The sequence below is a fragment of the Capsicum annuum genome, chromosome 3 (genome assembly GCF_002878395.1).
Source record: "Capsicum annuum cultivar UCD-10X-F1 chromosome 3, UCD10Xv1.1, whole genome shotgun sequence".
Classification (NCBI taxonomy): Eukaryota; Viridiplantae; Streptophyta; class Magnoliopsida; order Solanales; family Solanaceae; genus Capsicum; species Capsicum annuum.
Window position 1 is genome coordinate 207,917,342 of NC_061113.1, and position 21,888 is coordinate 207,939,229.

General features: G+C 34.4%; 1 pseudogene; it reads left to right on the top strand.

Moving 5' to 3' along the window:
- The first annotated feature begins 1,922 nt into the window (after nt 1–1,922).
- Nucleotides 1,923–20,841, top strand: LOC107863331 (annotated as a pseudogene).
- Nucleotides 20,842–21,888: the final 1,047 nt, after the last annotated feature.

Below are 21,888 nucleotides of genomic sequence, written 5' to 3' on the forward strand. Positions count from 1 at the left end.
TATATTTTACAGTACCATATTTTAGTATATTTCTTAATTTTTAAAATTTGCCATATGTTTTAAGACTTCTTGGTTAGAATATTATAAATATAATTAAATAATAATTTTATGAAAATAGTAAATTGACCATTTTATCTATTGTGAAGACTTTTAATAAAGGACAAAAAGTTCAAATTATTTTTCTAATGATCTTCACACTTTTAAGGGAAAAGACATCATTTTCACCCCATACCATACAAGAAAAATCGAAGTCACACCTAAACAATATAAGTGACCTATTACACACCTTAACTATATAAAAGTGGTATTATTACCTCCCCGCGACACTCATTTTAAGGCACGTGTATTACGCTTATTTTAGGCGCGTCCAGCCTATTAAATAATAAAAGTAAACGGCTAAAAATATTAAGGAAAAAAACATCATGTCCACCCCAAACTATAGTCGAAAAGTTGAATCCACACCTAAACTATATAAGTGACCTATTACACACCTTAACTACAAAAAAATGATATTTTTTACTCCCTAGATCTGACGTGGAAAATACATAATTATTTAAATAAAAATTGACGCGTTTAAATTAAAAATTAATGCAAAAAAAATTAAAAAAATTAAAATACTCCTCCCCCAACATCCATCTCCCCACCCCCACCCCCAAACAATCATCTTCTTCATCACCCCCACCCTAAACCATCATCTTCTTCATCACCTCACCTCGAAACTCTACCCCCAACCCCAAACCATTTTCTTCTTCATCACCCTCACCCCAATCAACACAGTTTCTTCATCACCCCACCTCCAAATTCCAACCTCATCACCAAATAACACAATTCATCCTCCACCTTCATTGAATCAATGTCAATTTCACAATGAACAAAATCAAATTGTATTTGATGTTTAAACGGGTAAAATCAAATTTTATAAAAAAAAGATACAAATTTTTGTAGTAAGAATGTTTTTCGGTGAATTCTCGTCGGAAAAGTCGGATTCGTCGTCGACTTTCTCCTCTCTATCTGTTAATTATTAATCCATCCAAAAATGTAGTTTGCTACCATATTAGTTTTTTTTTTCTTTTTACATTATAGCTGAAAAACAAATAGAAAAAGTACAAAAATGTGTTGGTCATTACCATTTAAAACACAGAGGCCAACAGTCGAGTGGCCATTTTTTGAAACAATAATGGCCATTATAGCTGAGAATTTTTTTATTTTTTTTTAAGAAAAGACGATGGGTTACAGATGAACAACAATGTTAGAAAAAATTAATTGTTATAGTAATTTTGTTGGTGGAATAAAGTTTATGGTGATGAATATGGTGTAATGGAGGTAATGGAGGTTTTGAACATTGACAGCAATGGAAGTTTTAGAAATTGAAGAAGAAGGAAAAAAAATTAAATTAAAAAGAAAAAAATTATGAAAATAATAAATTTATTATTTTTCGGATTATGCTGACGTAGCAGCGCATGTAAAACACCACACAAGTGGTGTAACGCCTGATAGGGTGTAAAAAGTATCACTTTTTTATAGTTAAGGTGTGTAATATGTCACTTATATAATTTAGGTGTGGATTCGACTTTTCGATTATAGTTTGAGATGAAAACGATGCATTTTTCCTTATTTTTTAAAATTATACTGATGCGGTGCTGACATGGAAGTGCGTATAAAATACCACACCACATGCAAGTGATGTAATGTCTGACAGGATATAAAAAATACCACGTTAAAGTGTGTAATAGGTCACTTATATAATTTAGATATTGATTCGACTTTTCAACTATAATTTGAGGTGAAAATGATATCTTTTCCCCACTTTTAATATATTATATAAAAATATAAATTATAAATATAAATATATAGATTAAAAAATATATAAAATAAAATACTAATAATACACATTAATTAATACATTCATTATATTTTTTCAATACATTTTAGCCCTTATAGCCTGCTTGATTGGAGATGAAGGGGAGGGAAGTGTGCAATAATCCCACTCTGTACCAAATTTTCTCCTAAAAAACAAGATATGTAAGAGTAACTTTCAATTTGATTTCATTTATTATGGAATCGAAGGAAGCAATTGTGGTCTCCTCCTCGTCGTCGTCTTCTTCTTCCTTCTCCTAGTACAAGTATGGCAGCAGAGCTATGGGAAACACTGAAAGAATCTGTCACTGCAACAACCTTTTTTTACACTATGTTGTCTTGGAGGTATTTGGTTCAGCTGATGAACCAATTGGAGATATTTCTCAAGAGGAATTCATGGCTCACATCTATCATATATCTCACATCAACCATTTTGTCTTCTGGGTAGGTTTTCTTCCTTCATTTTATTTCTTTTTACAATCATTCGGCTGATTGAAACACATTTACATAGTAAGTACTAATTATTTTGAACTAATTGTTGCTGACTAACTAATATGGAAGATTAGGAGGGTAGAATGATCTGGTTGAAAATCCATGATGTAAAGGCATGTGGAAGCAAGCAATTTAAGAAAAGACAAGATAAGAAGATACAAACAAGACTGCCGTTATAGTTAGGGTTATGACGGAAAAGGCACCAGTTTATCAAAGATTAACTATTAACTGATTAGGGACAATTAGTGTTCCATTTGAAAGAAATTGGGTCATTTTTTAGCCTAAGTCCAGAGAATAGGTGACTATTTTGGGCCTTTTCTCCTTTGCAATATGTTGGGACATTTTTGACCCCTTACTCATACAGAGTATGACCTTATAAACTCTCATGTAGCTCATGAATAATAATAATAAGAAATCTCAGTTCTCACGTAACAGTAGATATTTTCGATATCTAATTTAAATGCTCCTAAGAACACTCTTGGATGCTATTTGGGAGATTTCTTCTTTTTCTCTTTTCCTCTCATTAATGCAAACAATACAACTACTTGTACGCGCAGCATAAGATTTGTGTAAATTTCATTTGCATTACTTAAATCTTGACGTAAACATCAAACTAGTCGATATGAATTGTTTCAAAATAATGGGATAAATATATTTCAAATGTCAAAATCCTTTTGATTAGAAATGCATGTTCACTAGAATTATTTTTATCTCAACTTTCTCTAATCTCATTTTGAAGACGCAACTGATTGATTTCCATCCAATTTCATTTTCACTGAAACTAAAAGACAAGGTTAATGACTCGAATATGCAAGGTAAAAGATTAACTTCAAAATAAAAAAAAATCTATAGATTCTTCTTCTTTTTTAAATAACAAGTACTACATAGTCTTTAAAAGTTACTTTGGTGCGTATAATAATAACAATAACAGTCTCGTGTGCTTTCCATTCATAGACTTGCAAACTCAACGACTAAAAATCATATGTTTTGTTGGCCACTTTACTGATAAGACATTTAAAAGGATTACTGATTGTATAATGTGAGAATTACGATAGTGATTAGTTGGAAAATGAAAAAGTAATTTTGAGAATCCACATCTCTTAAGTCTTTTAAGAGATACGAATTAGGGTAGAAGGATAGTAGGAAGGAGTGCGTTCGTGCTAGTGGGTAGAAATACTTTGTTTTGTTATCTGTGCTAGTTGCCATAGTGCTAGTGTTGTTTCAGAGTGTGTTATCATTTGTCGTATTACTTAGTGATAGTCTTGTTTGTGTTATTATTTGGTGTGTTAATACAAATTGTTTCTTGTTCCCTTTACGATCTTTTCTAGATTGTTTTTGTCTTGAGCCGGCGGTCTATTAGAAACAACCTCTCTATCTCACCTCTGAGGTAGTGGTATGGATTGCGTACACTTCCCCTCCCTACACCCTACTTTGTGGGAATATACTAGTATGATGTTGTTATATAGATGGAATTACCATAATTTTAACTTTGTTTTAGAAAGAAAATTCAGGTACATTGTACTAATAATTTATTCAATTTTCACAAGCTTCCGATCAAGTAATGGAAATGCACTAAACAAGGTGAATGAAAGAAAATATCGGACCTCGCAGAATGTACTAGGTCCACATAAATGCTCTTTTTGACTGTCACTCTACGTACCATTTGGCCTATAGTTTAGGGGATAATCACAATACCCCGTAATTTAATTTGTTAGATTGATAAAAAGTGAACAGTGTAGGGAGTTTAGAGGTATTAACTCAAAAGAAAATCTTACTTGGATGTTTTTTTTGTCATTTATCAAAAACAAAGGTAGGATGTATCTCCTAAGCAAAAAACAAAAAATGTTAAAGATTGTTGACTAGAATCTAGTTAAAGTGTGAAAGGTATGTATTTTCAAAAAAAAAAGTGTGAAAGGTATGATGCCACTTCCATTTAGCATGGGGGAGTTGCAGATACTCTCAATTATTACAGTTTAACAACCGACACCTGCCAATGCTTGAGAAGTTTTATAGTCATTTCCTTGTATTTGAATCTCACGCCTCATAAGAGCTGCACTACCATCCTACAATCTTCAGCGATATTTCTAGTACTCTGAAGCTAAACCTCTAAAAAAAAACTACTAGTATATCTCATTTTATAAATATATAACTTCGGGCGAGCAAAGCAAGAAGAGACACACATCACAAACCAAAAAGACCAAAAAAAATTCTAGTTCTCACTGCATCTTCAACGGGCGTGGGCGTGAGGTGAACGATATAATCAATAACATTTCTTAGTAGATTACAAATTAGCGTTCCATGTGAATGAAATTGGATCATTTTTGAGCTTAAGTCTAGATAATATATCCCCAGACCTCACTTTGTGGGAATAAACTAGGTCTGTTGTTGTTTGAAGTCTAGATAATATATGACTATTTTGTGCCTTTTCTCCTTTCCAATACGTTGGGACATTGTTGACCCTTTTCTCATACAGAGTATGACCTTATAAACTCTCATATAACTCATTATTAATAATAAGAAGAAATCTCAGTTCTCACGTAACTATTAGATATTTTCGATGTCAAATTTAAATGCTCCCAAGAACTCTTGGATGCTATTTGGGAGATTTCTTCTTTTTCTCTTTTCCTCTCATTAATGCAAATAGTACAACTACTTGTATGCACATCATTAGATTTGTGTAAATTTCATTTGGATTACTTAAATCTTGACGTAAACATCAAACTAGTCGATATGAATTGTTTCAAAATAATGGGATAAATATATTTCCAATGTCCAAATCATTCTGAATAGAAATACATGTTCATTAGAGTTATTTTTATCTCAACTTTCTCTACTCTCATTTTGAAGACGCAACTTATTTATTTCCATATATTTCATTTTCACTGGTAACTAAAAGACATGGTTTATGACTCGAACATGCAAGGTAAAAGATGAACTTCAAAATAAAAAAAATCTATAGATTCTTCTTCTTTTTTAAATAACAAGTACGACATAGTCTTTCAAAATTACTAGAGCTGTCAATACGGGTCGCCCCAGCCCATCCGGGCTAGTCCACACGGCTTTGAGTTTACTTGGCTTTGAGTTTAACGGGACAGGTTGGGCTTGATGGGCCAAAAAACACCAAGCCCACACCATTACTCTGTGAGTTGCAGGCCTCACGGGCCAGCCCACTTTTTAAAAAATAATATTTTATAATTTAATTTTAGAATATTAATAAACATAAATATTACCAGACAATATTACATAGTGTTAATACTTGTTAATTAAGTCTCCAACACCCCCAAAAAATACTCCTAATAGCGAAATTAAATAACTTTTGACATGATATCCTTCGAACCAATTAAAAATACTAATAAACAATCTAAATAGTTGCATGTATTTGACTTACGGGCCGGCCCACGGGTTAGCCCAACCCATATTGCTCAAGCCCCATAGGCCACGGGCTTATACGGGCCGGGCTAAAAAATCCTGTTCTTAAATGAGCTGCAAACACTGAAGCCCAACTCCATCAAATTACAGGCCGAGTCGGACTGGCCCAACGGACCTAACCCATATTGATGTCTCTAAAAATTACGTTGGTGCGTATAATAATAACAGTAACAGTCTCGTGAGCTTTCTATTCATAGACTTGCAAACTCAACGACTAAAAATCATATGTTTTGTTGGCCGCTTTACTGATAAGACCCTTAAAATGATTACTGATTGTATAATGTGAGAATTACTAGAGTTATTAGTCGAAGGAAAATGACAAAAAAAGTAATGTAAAGAATCTACATCTCTTAAGGGTTTCAAAGAAGAGGGCGTCGATCGTTACTAAATCCTCTCTGAAATTAGAGAAATATTAAATATAATTTGAGATAAAGTGGGAGTGGCTTCGGTGGAAGTCAAGATGCAGAAAGAGAGGATGAGATGATTTGGGTATGTGATGAGGAGGAGCGCAGCTGCTTTAGTGCGGAGGTGTGAGAGATTGGCTATGGATGGTTCCGAGCGATATAGAGTTAGACTGAAGAAATATTGGAGGGAGGTGATTAAACATGACATGGAGCAACTTCAGTTTATCGAGGATATGACCCTAAATAGGAAGGTGTAGAGGATGCGAATTAGAGTAGAAGGATCGTAAGAAGGAGTGCGTCAGTGCTAGTAGGTAGAAATACTTTGTTTTGTTATCTACGCTAGTAGCCATGGTTCTAGTCTTGTTTCAGAGTGTTTCATCGTTTGTCATATTACCTAGGGATAGTCTTGTTTATGTTATTATTTGGTGTGTTAATACCTATTGTTTCTTGTTCCCTTTACTATCTTTTCTAGATTGTTTTTGTCTTGAGTTGGGGGTCTATCAGAAATAACCCCTCTATCTCACCTCTGAGGTAATGATATGGATTGCGTACACTTACCCTTCCTAGATCCCACTTTGTGGGAATATACTGGTATGTTGTTGTTGTTGTATGGATAGAATTGCCAGCCAATTTTAACTTTGTTTTTAGAAAGAAAATTAAGGTACATTGTACTAAAAATTTATTCAATTTTCACAAGCTTCCGTTCAAGTAATGGAAATGCACTAAATGAGGTGAATCAAAGTAAATGTCGGACCTCACAGAATGTGCTAGGTCCACATAAATGCTCTTTTTGACTGTCACTCTCCATATCATTTGGCCTATAGTTTAGGTGATAACCACAATACCCCATAATTTAAGTGTTAGATTGATAAAAAGTGAATAGTGTAGGGAGTTTAGAGGTATTAACTCAAAAGAAAATCTCACCTGGATGTTCTTTTTGTCATTTAAAATAAAAACAGGTAGGATGTATCCCCTAAGCAAAAAAGGAAAAAATGTTAAAGATCGTTGATTAGTATCAAGTTACAAGTGTGAAAGGTATGATGCCACCTCCATTTGACATTGGGGAGTTACAGGTACTCTCAATTATTACAGTTTGACAACTAGCACCCGCCAATGTGTGAGGGGTTTTACAATCATTTCCTTGAATCTGAATCTCACGCCTCATAAAAGCTGCACTACCATCCCACAATCTTCACCGAGTATTTCTAGTACTCTGAAGCTAAATTTCTAAAAAAAGAACTACTAGTATATCTCATTTTATAAATATATAACTTGGGCGAGGAAAGCAAGAAGAGGCACACATCACAAACCAAAAAGACCAAAAAAATTCTAGTTCTCGCTGCATCTTCAACGGGCATGAGGTGAACGATATAATCAATACCATTTCTTAGTAGATTACAGATTCTATTTCCAACATCATCTTTTACTATCGACGATCCAAGCCCATACACATTACCTAAGGCATGTCTTAAACTCTCGTTTTCTGTCTTTTCTTTTTGATCTTACATTCTTTAAGGCTGGGTTTAGGGCTAAATCTGACTCGTTGGATCTTGATTCCAATAGTAGTTGTGGGTGTTAAATTCGATCTACACCTTGTGTAACTTCTTTTCCCTTTTTCTGGCTATTTGAATTTTGTCCATACAGATCTGAATTTATGCTTATTTGAATTTGTATATCTTGGTTTTCTGCATTTCAATTATTAGTGTTGTAGATCAATTGCAGATTTTCTTGTTCTTTAATGTGGGAATCTTTGTCAAGGTTGTTTTTTACTTACTTGCGATTTTTTCATTCTGTTAGCATAACGATATTGGAGTTTTCCAATTGAGAATGTAGCTTTTTTTGATTTTTTTTTTTTTGCAGCATTCTCATCCTTAACCAAAAAAATTATATAACATCAATTTTTGGTCTGCAGAGGTAACTGCAAATGGTGCTTTGGTTATTATATCTTTTTTTTGACAACCGTGGTGTAACTTTGGTTATTATATCTTTTCTTTTGTTAAATAGAAATTTGGATTTTGTGGCATCTGACCTATAAGCTCTGCAGATAGATGATGATGTAGGCTTCATATCAGATCCTACCACTCTAATGTTAGTTTCTTCTCTAAGGAAACAGGGTGGGGATCAACACTTTTGAGGAAAACACCATTTAGTTGATCTTCTCTAAGGAAACAGGGTGGGGATCAACACTTTTGAGGAAAACACCATTTAGTTGATCTGTATGGCTAAGTTTTTTCCTAAAAGTTTTTCATTGAAAATGTTTTCCTAGAAAACTGTTTCTTTGAAAACAAGTTGGTTTCTTACTTATTTTCTAGTGTTTAGTAAGTAAACAAAATTGTATAGCCTATAATCCGTTTATCAGGAAACCAATGCATTTGTTTGAAAGATGTCTTTTGCAACTTAATTAAATCAAATTACTAAGCATTTGATTAAGTGATTGAAGCATTAGATTGAAATTGAATTAACAATTGAAATAATTAATAGCAATTAAAGAACTGAATAATACAAGGGAGGAAAAATGATAGAACAACTGTGGAGAATTTTCTTTAAAGAGACATTTCTTGGATCATTTCCAGAAATATTATAGAAGCTTTACATAGTTGGGTGGTAGCAGGTTCTCTGGATAAGAACAAAAGTACATGGAGAACTGTCCCTGCTAGCATGTGGTGGACAATCCAGAAGGAGAAGAGTTCAAGATGTTTTCAAAATACAAATAATAGTATGCAGAAAATCAAATTAATTGTCTTTTGAAATTATGTTTTTGGGTAAACAGATATACTCAGATGATACTGATTCTATTATTGATGCTGTAGAGTCAATATAAAGGTGTCAGTTTAGCTTCTGGAGTATTTAAACACACAATAGTTACCAGTTTTAAAAAATATTAAAAAAGGGGATAAATTTACTATTCTATCTCTTGGAATAATAATGAAAATTTCTTTATGAATTTACACTGAGAAATTGTCAGTTTTTCGAGAACATTAGAGAGTAATATTATTTAAACTTTAAAGACAAGATTAGATGGGGGATGCAATTAAGGGATTCAGATAAATATACGATTGACTCAACTAACCAACTTCCCTAACCCTTCGTACCTCTTAGTCGTTATTGGCGTGGAGATCGTGCACTCTTAATGGGATTAGGTATAATCCTTTGAATCTCATGGTGTCGCTCTTATGCATGCTTCCTTCCTTTCATATGCTCCAAGTTAAATCATCTCACGCATGCTATACCTGAGGCGGAAGGACATTCTGTGGCATGCTTCGTAGCATTTATTGGAACCTCGAACGGAAAGTGTTGACACCAAGACAATCTTTTCCCCTCCACCATGTGATTAGATAGCTATTCTTTTCCCTCAACATATTTTCATCAATATTCAATACTGAAACAAATGTTATCCTATGAGCATTTATATGTAATTTAGTTAAACAATATGAGGAGTGGGGGTTCATGGTTGGGATGGTGAAGGGGTTGGGTTGGGGCGTTGGTGGGTGGGGGGAGAGAATGAACTTGGAATATCACTGTGAAACTCGTTTTTTTGGCTTCCATTAGGGAACTAATTTTATGAGAAATGATGTCCTAAACATTTTTACCATTCAAACATGAAAAATATGGAAACCATTTCCTAAAAAATATTTTCCTCCATTCCAAATATACTCTTAGTGTCGCGCCCCAAAATTCACATGACCCTCACCCAAAGCTCTACCTGACGTGAACGAATCAACCCACACAAGAAAACTCATCTATATGCTTAATAGATACATGTAGAAGTCTTTTGAAGTTTAAAATTATCGGCATTTGAGCAATTTTAAACCAAAGCATGAATACACTTTTTATGCCAACAACTTTGCATTATAAAGAAATTGTATAAGGTAGAGAGTTTTATTCATGCATGCCATATCAATAACCACAGAAATACAACCCAAAAATAATAACTACTTAGTCTAAGGAGTTTCTATGACATGGAATGAAGTAGTCAATTGAGACATGTCCTGGTGGCTCAAAGAATAGTATAATTGTCCTCCACGAGTGCAAGCCACACCAAAAGTATCAAAAGGAAATTTTGAGTAGTTGTATCCATGAGACCAGGCTCCACAGCTCCAGTCCCTGTAAAGAGAAATGGGTATTTGCCAAAGGGCCTAAACTCCATATCCTTATATATATATATATATATATATATATATATATATATATATATATATATATATATATATATATATATATATATATATATATATATATATATATATATATATTTATTGTAAATTGTTTCCCCAAGTAGTGAGACAAGAGCCAGAGAGAATATGGTACATATAACAATTGATATAAAAAGGAACATTTATATCGATTAATGATTGACCCGAAGCGATAATACAATAAGTAAAACATGTTCGCAACTAATCCTTAAGCATCAAACCTTATGAAATTAAGAAAAGTTATCATTTACCCGGAGTACCACTCTTATCACAAACACAATTGAAAACAACTAGGCTACATACCTAACGACTAATATCATATAGCCTGCTTGCTCAAGTCATGCTAATAAGGTAGCACAATAGTACCCTCTCATTTGGGCACTCTGTCGTAGTTCCAAACCTAAGGCCGGTTCTATGGCTGCACCAGATGTGTAGTTTCATGTCTTAAAAAGGAAAATATCCAAGATCAGTCTTGGTGAAGCTCAAGTAATTCCCAAAATAGTTAACAGTTTGCCATTATGACATTTTTTTTTAATATCATTTACACCATCCAACTTTGCTTTGATATTTTTTAAATGCCTATTTTATCCTTACTTTGTCACCTTTATCTTCTTCCTTTAACTTCTTTAATATCATGGTATAGTTTTTTAAAATCTAATAACTTTACTTATAGGACATCAATATTATTTCAGTTTTAAAAAAGTGAGATTACTTATTAACTGTATAAGTTAATAATGTTCTATAATGAAATAAATAAGCAGAATAAGAAATATATTAATAATAATCAAAGCCTCAATATCTTGTGAAAATAACTGAGAGCCATAAGCTTATAAACATATTTTACGTAGGTAATATACAAAATAATTAACAGTGACCCCAAAGGCCTTGCATGCCTTCCCCAGAGTGATCTTTGTCCATTTGAAGTGTGCAGTTCATCTTCACTTTGGTGCCAAGGAAGATGGAGTGAGTCACTGTGTTAATCTATATCAGAACAAACCAAGGCAGAAGAAGTAGTAGCACCTGGCCAACCAAATCTTTGAGAGAAAAACTTGAGGTTATTGATGAGAATTTCTGCTTCCTGCGCTTCATCATGAGCCTCCGAGATGGATTCAAAAAATTATGCATGTGGGAGAGAGATTGCTGTATTATTGTTGAATTGAGACTGTTATGTCGAAATATTGTGTGGAGAGAAGATCATATCTTCTAGCATCGAGTTTTCCCATTAGGTCGCCATTGTTGTGTCTTTAAGAATGAAGGCTTAGCTTTTGAGCGGGCCTTTCTTTTTGTGCTTCTATTATATTATTGAGTTATTGGACTGCATCACTTCATTGTATGTATGTCATCACTTCTTCATTGATTGTATCTTTTTGTTCTTTTTGTGCTTAGTTGGGCCTGGGATGAAAAGAAGCTCAATTGCTGAATCGGATACAGCATGAGACTGGAGAGTTCTCTTTTCTTTCTAGACCTCAAGAACCAAAAACCAAAATAATAAACTCTCTTTCCCCATAATAGCCTTTAAAAGGTTTCAACAACATGGGATGCTAGCTTTGGTGTGTTTGGAGAACTTCGCTGCCCAGCGTGGATGTTCCAAACAAGCTTTAGTCACTGAACGTTGCTCCCCCCTTTAATTTCAGTTGTTTATCTCTTTGTTCCTCATTAATTCAGCCAACTTCATTCTTAATTCAAGGCCCCTTTTGTCTGCATAAAGATTAAATAACTAATCATTGTCATAGTGTTTGCTCCAATCATTTTGATATTTTGATTCATTCCAAGATTTCAAACACTTATCTCATTATATAAAAATTTAATATCCAAGTATCCCCATTGATCCAACAGTCAATGGTTTATGTTATTATTATCCCCAAGCATCCCAATAACTTTTCTCCACTCAAGTCACGTCATGTTGCTTGGGTTTAACTAAATTGCATCCTTTAGCTCGAATCTAGCTCTAATAATCATAGAAATTCTTCCTCGTACAGTTTTCTTTAATCTTGCCCGAATTAATTAATTGGCCTGGAAATACACAATCAAGCTCGGGTCCTCAGACTGGGGATGTCAGTATATAGTTTTGGATAGTGTAGCAAGCTCAGGTCCTAGTGTTGGGCAAGTTCATTGGTTACGGATGCCTATTCAGAACTTTTAGTGGGTGCCAATCTTCAGTGAAGTAACAGCATCAGTACATGTGGTTTCCTGCATCACATTTGTCTTTTTCTTCTTATAACATGAGTGTGTCTTGTTCATCAGTCATGGATGGATCTTCACTGGCCCAGCAAAGCTCTAACCAAGATCCCAACTCCCAACAACTTCAACATAATCAGCAGTGTCACGGCACTTCTAGTGCCACCTCATTGCCCACATCTAGAGTTGGGCAGGTTCAGCTGGCCAGTGGTCTGCCCAATGGTCAAGGCCTTAGGGTTCCAGGATCATTCATCCAGGATCCTGTTGCTTTGCCGCAGATGCAAAAGAAACCACGGCTAGACATTAATCAGGAAGATATTCTGCAGCAGCTGTTGCAAAGACGAGATCCTTTGCACATACAGGACCCCAGTCCTCAGTTACAGGCCTTAGTTCAGCAGCAGAGGCTGAGGTAACAACAGCATCAGTTGTTGCAGTATCTACCACCGATGCACAGAGCCCAGTTACTGCAACAGCAGCAGCAGCAGCAGCAGCTAAGGCAACAATTTGAACAACAAAGCGTGCAGTCTGTATCAGGGATGAATCATCCCTCTGATGTTTTCTTGTGTTCTAGACGGTTAATGCAATACTTGTATCATCAGCGGCAACGACCTACAGGCAGTGACATTGTTTGTTTTTGCTTGTGAAGAATGCCTCATACAGAACAAGTTCATGTGTCTCATTTCTGTTTGATTTATCATGTCTATTAGGACAACTCCATTGCCTATTGGAGAAAGTTTGTGGCCGAGTATTATTCCCCACAAGCAAAGAAGAGATGGTGCTTTTCATTATACGAGAATATTGGGCATCATTCACTTGGTTTTTCGATTTTTGGATTGACAAAAATGACAATCGTAACTAAACCGAAATAAATTCGGTTCGGTTATTTTGAATTTTTATTTCGGTTTTGAAGATTAAAGTAGTGAACCTCTCTTTGTTATGACTGAACATTTAAAATTAATGATTTTTTTTTAAATAATTCAAACCTATTTTTCATTCTCAGATATAAATAACTCAATATGGATGAAACTAAATGATATAACCATAAGTCTAACATAATATATAACTTCATTATGCATAAGTTTGCATAAACAGTCGAAATTCGGAAGAGTGGTCGCTGCCGGAAAGACCATAGTCGGCATTGCGGGCTACAACTTACAATGGTCGTCTAGTCGCCGGCTCTAGTGTTGTTGTACAGACGACGTTCTTGCCGGCGGTCTATGGTTCAATCATTGTTCGACTATTGGACAGATGTATGCTGTTAGTTGTATGTGGCATGCTATTACTTATTAGTTATTAGGGTTGCTATTATATATTTATATTACATTATTATATATTAAATATTATATATATATAATAATATATATATTATTAATTATTTATAGAATTTCGGTTAATCGGTTTATCCGAATTATTTTTTTGAAAAATCGAAAATCAAATCGTTTAACCGAATTTCAAAAATTGAAAATCGAAATCGATCTGAAAAATCGAAAAATCAAACCGAAATTAAAATTTCGATTTGATTTTTCGGTTTAAATCAAAATATGCCCAGTCCTACTTCAGGCCTAATTTCGATTTGTTTTTTCGGTTTAAACCAAAATATGCCCAATCTTACTAAGGCATGAAGTTAGAATTGATCTATCACCACTGCTATTGGTTTGTGCTCTTTCTGTTCAACGTCATGTGCTATGCCGCATGGTTGGTTGAGGGAGAGAGAGTAATGTATCATCATATGATTGGGGCTATATAATTATTCTTATGTTTTTTTTTCTTTTACTCTCTTCCTTATTTTGGCACCAGGATGCATGACATTGTTATATTTGTGGCTCAAAATCAGGCAGAGGATTTGGTAATAAGTGGAAGCAGTTGCCAATTACTTCCTCCAACCCAAGTGTCTTAAGGGCTCATCTGTTTTCACTAAGATTAAGGCGTTGCATGTTGTTTCGTACACTGAATGATTTGGTCTGTTTTCTTAATATTTGAATATATTGAATTAAAAAATTATCAAGTTTAAAATATAAACAATACACAACAAGATTCCCGATAATATCCCACAAGATAAAATTTAAAGAACATAGCAATTAAATGTTACATCAATAATATAACAATACAACCAAAGACAAAGATGATATTATCTTGTCTTGAAATGAGACAAAAACATGCTGCCTAGCTTATGTAAAAATGCTGCTATGAAACCCCAAATCCTATTTGGAAAATAATTAAAATGAAATCAATACGTCATATTTAGTTCAACTTTGCAATTAATGAGCTACTAAAGAGCGCTGAATGAGTTTCAGACTCCATTTAAGATCTGACTGATTCAGTCCTTGTAAGATCCATAAGTGATACTCCTGTCCTTCCTAAATAAATGGAGTTTTAGCCATTTCATTTTATTCCTAAATAAGTGGTATTATAGATAATCGAGAAGATATTAATGACGTTCTTCCTATTTTATTCTTCTTTAAATAAAGAGAGTTTTACATAATCAAGAAAATATTAAAGAGTTACATCTCTTTCAAAATATTTATGGAGGGTAAGTTAGTAAAACACTCTTTATTTTTTAGGAATGATTAGTTTCTTAAGGAGTGTGCCCAAGCTAAAAACACCACTTATTTAGGAACGAAGGGAGTAGAATTTTAAGAAAAATAAATGCACTTAATGAGTTATCGTCTAAATGATTTAGATTCAGACCTTATTAAGTGCAAAATAAAAAAAAAAGAAAAGAAAAATGACGCCTTAGTTTGACTGGGCACGGAGTTAAAGAAATAAAAGGTAGAGACTTTGAATTCTTGTGGTCTTAAATTAAAGATATGTATATTCCTTGTGTTCTAAAATTTCCATGTAGGATGTTGGAATTGGAAAACTTACTAATTATAGAAAGAGATGCTCTTTTAAAATTGATTAAAAAAGAAAGTAAGAAAAATAAATTGGGATAGAGGGAGTAGTAATGAATGATTTGAAGTTGGCATATCACTAGTTTATGTCATGTTGTAGATTCTATTACTCGTATTCTATCAGCTTATAAATCATTCTTGATATATGGAGTTAAATCACCATTTACATAGGAAATGTAATTGCCTTTACTTGAAATTGAGAACATTTGCTTAGGTCTGGAGTAGGTATGCGTAGGACTAGTGAGTGTAACTTGGTCTGCATGGAAAGTTAAATTTCAGTTTGTATCAGACGCTCTACATAAGAGAAAATGCATAAAATTTTTGTTCTCTAAACTTAGTTTAGCAATTTAACTTTACGGGCGTCTCTGGACCTCTTGTTATAGTCTAAAGTGAATCAATACCCCCGAAACTATTTACTTCATCAAAGAAGAAATACCCCCTTAATGGGTGACTTAGCAAACAAAATATTATCAGATTTTGGAAAGTGCGTGGAGAAAAAAATAACAATAAAAATTGTCAAAAATATATATATGTCATGTGCTGGTTGGATGACAATTTATTGTACTTTCTTATTATTTTGTTTTTCCTTTTGTTTTTTTTTTTACCTCTTTTCTTTTTGTTTCTCCTTTTTCTCTTTCTTTCTTTCTCCAGAATTTTCAGATGCCTCCTCTGTTCATCACTCCATTCTCTTTTTCCTTTTTCGCTTCTTTGCGATAAATTTACTTAAATTGTCACACCTTCTCTGGAAAAGTAATTTCCAACGACCTTAATTTCCTTTGTAAATTGTCTATCGATCTCATCAATTAACTATCGAGTTGAGAAGCACTATGAATTACAGACGGTGTGTGTATGCTGCAAATCTGATAACTAAAATCTTTTTTGCCATGAAAGTGAACCTTTATAAGTTGCCATGAAAATGGAGAAGCTTTAATGAATCTGGAGAAAGTAAAAAAAAGTAGAGAAAGAAGAAAGAAAAACGAATAAGGGAAAACTTTTAAAAAGATGAATAGAAATTAAAAAATAATTAAAACATAGTGTTGTACGCGTCAGTATAACACTCTTGAATGTTGTTTTGGGATTTTTTTTTCTGGAATGGGATATTAGTTCACCGCAAACTAGAATAGGGGATATATAATTGCATGTAAAGTTAAAGTGCTAAATTAACTTTAGTGGACAAGTTTGTGGGGGATTTTATGTACTTTCTCTCACATAATTACACTGTATTGTCTAGTTTCACCTCATTGGGGCTGTAGTGAAAGTTGATTTGGTCTCTCTTGGATCAAAAGGAACTGTTGTGAAAGAAAGCTTCAATTTATCTCTTCGAAGAAGAGTAGAATTCTTGGAGGAATTAACACTTGGAAACCGCGTAAAGCTGGAATATTGCTAGTGGAATATATACCAGTGCATGTACAAATTAGAATTTCAGTAAATTCCTAACCTTGAACTTTTAGTGTCAGTGTCTCTATATTTGAAGAGAGATGGAGAGAAAAGTGTAAACCTATATTTGAAATCTTGCTCATTTATACAATATTATGTTGGTGATTTAGTATAACTGCTCGAATTGTTGGTGGACGGTGCTCTTGTTATGTTGCTTTAGAATTGTGAACATCAAATATACGAGATGTTATATATACATTGATCTTTGCCAGATTGCCCTGTGACATATGAATTGCTAGTCACATCTTCCTTTGTACCTTTAGTTGTCAAAATATGTGGAAACTGATGACTGTGCTGCCTCATAAGGCATCTGACTTAGCGACCATGGGACTATGTGTCGAAGATGTGGAACTAAACAATAAACATAGATGGAAAACTGATGTGTAATTGACAGGAATATTACAGGGAGTATGTTACTGATCAGGAAAATAAAATTAGATATTTAGTACGGTGAAATCAGTGACTATGATTTAGCAACCTAATTGACATGGCTTTTACTAATTATTTTTCTCTTAATTGCATATTTATCTTCCCTTTCTTCATTTAATTGCTATTTGTGTTTATAGTCATCTTTTTTTGTGCATTCCCTATGTGTGTTGTTTTTCTTTATGAGCTTTTGTCAATCGCTTTAGTTGCTCGGTGTTTACTTGTCCCTGCAGACATTGTTTTTTGCTTTGGCTGCTGCCTGTAGACATGCTTGGCAATTAGAAGTATGTGCTTCTTAAAGTATGCAGAACAACACATTTATTGTTTATTTAGCTACAAGGGGCAGATTTAAAAGAGTAGCATTTCTAAAAGATGCTGTATAGGTATTTCATATTGTAGAAGTTTTCATATGCGGAATTTTAGTAGTCAAGAAATAGAAGCACACGAGTAGCTAGTTGATGTATTAACAATTCACTAGTGCCAGACCTCCCCCCAATCCCATTCCCCCCTTGGAGAAAAAAGTTGAAGAAAGACAAACAATGCACCCAAAAAACTCTTGGACAAAGCACAGGATTGCATGGAATATTTTAGGTGGGGGTGAGCATAAAATACCAAAGAACTGAAAAACCGGATCGAACTGAATTAATTTGGTTCTTCGATTCGGTTTGGGTATTAATTTTTTTTTGTACTTTGGTATTCGGTTTTAGGATCCCGGTTCTTTGGTTAACCGAAGAACCAGAATTTTCGTTAGTTTTGCTGTTTCTGCTACTTGTTATAGCTGTTGTATGCTTCTTCAGTTCTGCCTGGCTGCTATCCTGGATCATCCTGAATATCTAGTTGCATTTAGGGTCTTAACGTTTAGTACTGTTCACTCATTAAGATAGTCAAGAGTCTTTATCTTCGTTCTCTTTTTTTCTTCTGAGTCTTTATCTTCGTTCTCTTATTTTTTTTCTTTGTTCAGTATATCCTATTGGCAGTCGTTTGTTTTCTCATGTTGAATGTGTGTACATTTTTGTGGCTTTTTGGAATAATGAATACCTAGAGGAATTTTGACGATTTTCTTTCAACTTTGTCTTCACTCACTTGACGTTGAATACAAAGCAATTTCAGTGTTTACAACTTGCACTCATAGCATTGTTCTTTGTAGGTAAATCAATTACAGGAGATTGTTCAGAAATACCAACATGCCTTAACAGAAATGGAACCTGATGGGGTTTCTCAGCAGGATCTAGAAGCAAACGGGGACATGTGAGTGAAAAGCTACTTGTCTGTACTTGTCCCCTCCACCTGCACACACACACCCTCCACAGTAAAGGCTACTTGTCTGATTTCATGTCACTTTCTGTGTATGTAATTAATTATGTTTCCCCTTCCCTTTTAGTTTGATCTCTAGTTCCTGTCTCTCTACTAATTTGTGTAGGATTCCAATTTCTACTGTGAGTGGTGTCTGTTAAAACTATTTGCTCGGTTGTCTTACTTAAATGTACCTCATCCTAAATGGTGAACCCACTTTTAGTATTTGTTTTCCAGTACTGTATTGCAAACGGGGACATGTGAGTGAAAAGCTACTTGTCTGTACTTGTCCCCTCCACCTGCACACACACACCCTCCACAGTAAAGGCTACTTGTCTGATTTCATGTCACTTTCTGTGTATGTAATTAATTATGTTTCCCCTTCCCTTTTAGTTTGATCTCTAGTTCCTGTCTCTCTACTAATTTGTGTAGGATTCCAATTTCTACTGTGAGTGGTGTCTGTTAAAACTATTTGCTCGGTTGTCTTACTTAAATGTACCTCATCCTAAATGGTGAACCCACTTTTAGTATTTGTTTTCCAGTACTGTATTGACTTTCTATTACTGCTAACAACTTTACATATGCCCCTAAAAATGGAGTTTGGTTGATGTTCAAGTTATGGAGAACACCTGATGAGGATTTATTAATTACAAGCTTCCACTGAGTCTCTTTTTTTTTTTTTTACAGCAACGGTTCATAGTGGTAAAAGCATTTCTAACCAGAATAGACTTCTCATTAATTTTGGGAGATGTATTGTCTTGTATATTGACAATTGATTTGGACTATAATCTCATGTCGCATTTTTGATGCTATTGTGCATTAGGGTTATCACGACTGGGCGTCAACTTGCAGAGAGTTTGGAGTTACAGTCACTTAATGACTTGGGATTTTCCAAAAGATATGTGAGATTCTTACAGTTATGTTTGGATAAATCTGGGGCGAGAAGACATTTTGTGGGAAGAAAACACGACTTAGTTTTTCCCCAGTCCATGTATAATTCAAGTGTTGGCTTCGCTTATTTGGCTTTCTAATATTTTATTATGTGATTCTTTGGCATATGATGTTTAGACAGTTGAGGTGGTGAATAGCATGAAGGATTTGATGGAAATGTGCATGGAGTGTAAAGTTGGTCCCATTGGTAAATAGATTTTTTTAGAATGTGTGAGTTGGAAATTAAACTAATTATCCGTCCTTCTCCACTATAACCTGTACCATGATAATTCTCAACTTTTAGCACGTTGGGGGAATGCTAAATACTGGTTTACTGCTCTTGCTTATTTTGCAGAGGGCTTAACGAGTATTCCTCGACATGGTAAGGCAGTCAAATTTGAGACACAATATATACAGGAAACAGAGCAGCGGATGGGTTGTATTCATGGTCTGCCAACTGATTGTAATGCATTGGACAAGCTTATGTCACTGCACCCTGGGCTTAATTGCCGTATCAGCAATAACCAGCACATGTGTGGTTGGGGAGCTATAAGTGGCTCTGGACAAGCTTCTCTTGCACTGTCAAATTTCCCTGTCCCTGGGTTGTCAAGTACCAATCTGCAGCTACAACAGCAGCGATTACTGAGCAGCGGCTCACTCCCGCAAAATAAGTCTCAGTCCTCACAGGGAAGCCAGGTCCTGCAGCAGCAAATGATCCAGCAGCACCTCCAGGACATCAATACAAGTAGTGGGGTATGGAGTTCAACAGCAGTGCCTTGCTGGACAGAGTGGAGGTTGTAGTGATTCTAGGGAAGGCCTTGTACTTGGCAACAATGATTCTATGGCTGCTGCAACAACTTCACATGGGCCGAAAGCAGCATAGGACCCACACCCAGCAGAATCATCCACAGTTTTAAGCCGGCATCCTACTTTGAACCGGCTGGCTACAATGTTTTTAGTAAAACAACTCCAGATTCGCCCCGGGTATGCATGTGTCAGACCCTGATACGTCATATGAATTCACTGAAAATGATTTTCTGAGCAGTGATCCTGACAACAATATGAGTTATGGGTGGAGGGCTTGATTAGCATGTTTGCTCCTTTGGGGGTTTTGATGAGATAAGAATTCTGCTAATCTTCATTTCAGTTCAGTTCGTCGTTGGCTCTTTCGTTTGTTGATGGGGTGATGCCTGTTTCGATGAGGGTCATTTGCATATCTTCCCTATTTTGTGATGGTCTTTAATTTATGTTCGTTATAACGAATAATTTCTCCCAGGACATTAATTATTATTTCCATATTATTGTATTTCACAGGTATTGTCAGGCATGATTTCTAGAATTTCATAAAAGTATGCATCTTTAATCCGAAGCCTCTGAGGAAAAAAATCGTTCTTTTAGTTTAACTCAATAAAAAATTTCCAGTTAAGATAAATTGGATTTACCTATCCAATAATGAAATATGAATTATGATCGACTTGTTATTCACTCGTTCTGGGGTCACAATAATTATTTAATCAAATCAAAAGTTATTTCACCTTAATCCCGAATGATTCAGTAATTTAAGAAAATAAGGTCTACATTAAAAAAAAATAAAAAAATTACAACAGTTTGAAATCATACTCTCTAATTCTATTGATTCAATTTCGGCTATGCTTGTCATAACTACTCTTGTTTGGAGTTAAAAGAACACATTAATATTTCCCCGATCGAAAAATGCCCCATTAGACCCATTAGAGTACAATAAAATAGAATATTACAGGCGTAAGCTACATATCAAGGACTATTTTAACTTTTAATGTTTCTTAATATTTTTGAAATACTTAAGAAGTCATTTACTTAGGGAAGAGTTATCCAAGATAATTAATTTTGAGATTATTCAGAATTAGTTATCCCATCATATATATGGAAGGCTGCCTATATGGAATAATTTATTCCTTCACTTTGATGTAAATAATGAATTAATAATGCTACTACTTGTTATACTCCATTTTAACACGAGGCCAAAATAGCGTACAACATATTGGAAACCTCTGATTAAATTAAAGGAAGTTGCCACCTAATTAGTTCTACGGTGATTAGGACACCTATTATAAACTAATTGATCTAAAGAAATAAAAGACTTCATTTTAAGGCCTATGCAATTTAACATTCTAGGTAAGGATTCTAGTTATCCTAAAGGGAAGGGATTAGGTACCCTAAAGGATCCACTAACTACGGTTAACCGGCCAAACTTAGGTTAGATAAGAAAATCAAATATTAAATTAAGATATAGAGTATTAAAGAAAATGTTTATCTTTTAGGACAATATATGTTAGTTATTTATAAGGACAAGACAAAGAATTTTAGAAGAACGTCATC